Below are 4,084 nucleotides of genomic sequence, written 5' to 3'. Positions count from 1 at the left end.
TAGTGTCTGTTACATTGTGTCTCACACCTCAGTGTCAGAATTGTGAGACGAGTTTGTAATCAGGAGGGAGGGCCATAGCAATTCAGCAGAAATTGAATTCACCTTTTCCCAATGCATTCTCACATGCCATTTTCTCACATGCCATGCTCAGAGGGTCATATTTTTAAAATGGTATCATAAAATGTCATGAAGTTCAGGATTTTGACATTCTGTTATATTGTGTCTCACACCTTGATGTCAGAAATATGAGACGATTTTAAAATCAGGAGGGAGGGCCCAAGCAATATAACAAACATTGCATTTACCATTTGACAATATATTCTCTCATGCCATGTTCAGAGGGTCGTATTTAAAAAACGGTACAGTACAATGTCCTGAAGTTCAGGATTTTGATAGTCTTTTCCATTGTCTCTCACACACCTGTCAGAATTTTTAGACATTTTTATAACCAGGAGGTAGGTTCGATCACCCTCTGCTCATCCTCAGTTAACCATATAGTCTCATATGCCATGTTCTAAATGTCCCATTTAAAACTACTATATTAAAATTTCTGGAAAAAATGCAAGAGTTTGAGACTTTTTATGATCAGTAGGCAAGGTCGTGGAAAACATGCAGAAAGTGCCAGTGAATTTACGTTTTGCCTTTGTCTTATTTACTCGTGGTATAACATGCCAGTTTGTTTTATTGTGAGTTGTGTTTCTGAAATGTGTTTCATACAAAAATGCAATCTGGACAGTCTCTACTTACATATTCCCCTTTACTGAGGATATGTACAGTAATACATCCGGATAAGTATTTTTAAAAATGACTGTAGAGAGCCGTCTACAGGCGAAAGGCGGCATAACATCACAACAGCAGCATTTAAGATGGAACGAAAAACGCGAAGAAGCTTGCTAATAAGAAGCCAGCTTCAGCCTCGTTAATGCAATAGCATTAGGTGAGGTTAGGTGGAAAAATATTTCTTGCTCTGAATCTATAACATTTTTATGTTCTAGGACTTCTTGCCTCAGAAAAAAACTGCCAATACATCACTTATTTCTACTCTATCAATAGCAGCAGTGTTATCAGTACTGAGCCCTAAATCTAGGTCCTGTCATCATATAAAAAGTCAAAAGTATCGACTGCATTCAACTGATAAAATGTATCTTCTATGAAAGTTATAACTTTATCCAAAATACATTGGAAAGAAATTTGCAAGTTTTTTTTTTTTTCGGATCCTGAAGACTGAGACTCAAAACATGTTTTTTCTTCTTTCCAGGAGGAAGGATTATTCAGATGCAAACATTGTCCCAAAATCAATGTACTTTCCTATTGCTGTTGCTTCTTCAAATCCTTCATCTGAACGTTGATATTTAAATATTATATCATACAAATTGTGTTTTTCTTTATAAGGCAAATGTTATGCTTCAAATTAAATAAATTGTATTTATTATGAATGTGCCTGAAATTTTTCAGTACTTTCGAGGGTTCTGCCATTTTAGATGTTATGCTGTTCCTGTCTGATTTATCAAATGTGTCATTTAAATCTCCCGTCATTTCTATATCAGTCTTGCAGTAAAGATTGCAATTCATCCCAAAATGCAATTCATCCAAAAAACGTTTCCCACTGGTGATACATACAAGGAAATGAATGTAAATTTTCCTCCCAAATCAACAAATGTAAAATCAAATACCTCCCTCATCTGCAGGTAGAGAGAATAATGTCGGAATAAATACAGGTTTAAAAGTCAGGAGCATTGGTAGTCCTATTTTAAAATGACAATAAAATGCTCACAATATATTAAAAAGCTCTGTAAAATAATAAAAAAATTAAAACAAGGTAAAAAGAAATAATACACAGTTATAAAGCTCAGGAATTATCAATGGGAAGTTACAATGGGTTGATATGATTTAAAAAATAAAATATGTGAAAAAATCCACTTACAATATGCTAAAAATGGCAAGAATACTTAAAACAGGTTTTAAAATAAAACAAGTTAAAAATAAATACTAAATGGGTTTAAAATTCAGGAATGTAATTGGTCAGATCCAATTAAGTAGAATAATGAGAAATGGGCTCGAACCACTAACCTTTCAATTAACAGCTCCCAGAGACTCACGTGCATCCCTTTTCTCCATTTGCAAGCTTTTGGTAAAAAAAAGACTTTATTCTTGCCAGCCTGTGATATTTGTTTTGCACTGATAAGCAAGATCTGTGTTTCATCTTTCGCAAGCTGTATGAATTTCATGAAAAGCAAGTTGTTGTACAAAGAAAATGAAAACTTGCATTTAACAAAATCAAGCCACACGTGATCATCCATAGTGATACATTCTATAAGACAAGACAGGAAGAAAGGCACCACTGGGATTTGAACTCAAGATCTCCTGTTTAATAGGAAAACGTATTAACCAAATCAGCCAAAGTGCTGTCAGAGTATTAACATCATGTCTGATGTCAGTGATTGCAGCTGACTATCGCTGGAGGACAGTTCACTGTGAACAAGTCAGCCTGCATAATGAGGGGAAGAGACCAGCCTCTGTGATGCACTATAGAGTTACACTAACCTTCTGCCCTACTGTTCTCTGCTGCATTCTACCCTAGCAGATAAATATTGGTTTCCATGCATGTAAGGTTTCTTTTTTTTGTCAAATATTTTCAAGCATATTTTTGCTGTTGAAAATAAGTTGTTTGTGGTTTTGAGTGTTGTGTTCCTCTTCCCTTAGTGTCACCCAAAGTGATACATTGTGCTTTGGCAATTCTTCAGGCCATAGTGTTTAGAGGAGCTCAGTTGAAGTAGTTTGAGTAGATAAAGTATTTATTTTCCTTTTAATCTTTAAAACCATATTACATTGTCAATACATTGTATCTTTCTTCCTACTAATTGTCATCATTTTTCTTATGGCTTGATCTCATGATCAGATATTTCAGAATCTTCCTTAAAAACTAGCAAAAGAAGTGGGACAGATTCATGCACACTAAAAAATATGAAAGGGTAGCAGGACACAGTAACCACCAAACATCTCGTAGATTATGAATGTGCCTAAAATATTTCAGTACTTTAGAGGGTTCTGCCATTTTAGATGTTGTACTGTGCCTCTCTGATTTATCAAATGTGTCATTTAAATCTCCCGTCATTTCTATATCAGTCTTGCAGTAAAGATTGCAATTCATCCCAAAATGCCAAGTTTCCCACTGATGATACGTACAAAGAAATTAATGTACATTTTCCCCTAAAATCAACCAATTTAAAATCAAATGCATCCCTCCTCATCTGCAGTTGGAGAGAAAAATGTCAGAATAAATACAGGTTTTAGAAGTCAGGAGCATTGATAGTCCTATTTTAAAATTATGCTAAAATGCTCAATATATTAAAAAAGTTCTATAAAATGCAAAAATAATTAAAACATATTAAAACAAGGTAAAAAGAAATGATACACAGTTATAAAGATCAGGAATTATCAATTTGAAGTTACAATCCACTTACAATATGCCAAAAATGGCAAGGATATGTAAAACAGGTGTATACAATTTTTTAAAAATAAAACAAGTTAAAAATAAATACTAAATACTTTTAAAATTCAGGAATGTGATTGGTCAGATGCTTACGATGAGTGTTGTTGGTGTTTCGTGTGATTTAGCGAATTGAAAAAATATTCAATTTTAAAACGGCAGGAGATCGTATGAAAAAAATAGTTCGTAAGTATCTTTGTTGTAACAGCTGCGCCAGAACTAGTGTATTCATATACATCAGAAAAGTACCTGAACTTGACTGGTTTATATTCAGTTATGTGCATTGGGAACAAAAGGGAGACTTCCATGGATTTTATTAGGTTTTAGGAATCAGAAAATGTATTTTTGCACGTTTATGCATACGAGCAGAAATAACTTCCTGCTTTCAGCGCTTTTATTGTTTCTGCTTGTAACTTCGAACAGAGACACCCAGTACCGACTCACAGAAAAGCCCCGGAGTTTCTGTGTTTCTGGGATTTAAGAGGGATGTACTGTATGTAGACAGTAAAGCGAGTTTTTTTTCCCGCTGTAGAGTATGAAGGCGATTTGATGAGTCTGGAGGGAGGAGACGCGCATTCCGCACGGGGAGCACAG

Source organism: Lepisosteus oculatus, chromosome 14 (assembly GCF_040954835.1).
Source record: "Lepisosteus oculatus isolate fLepOcu1 chromosome 14, fLepOcu1.hap2, whole genome shotgun sequence".
Classification (NCBI taxonomy): Eukaryota; Metazoa; Chordata; class Actinopteri; order Semionotiformes; family Lepisosteidae; genus Lepisosteus; species Lepisosteus oculatus.
Note: the sequence above shows the minus strand (reverse complement) of the source record.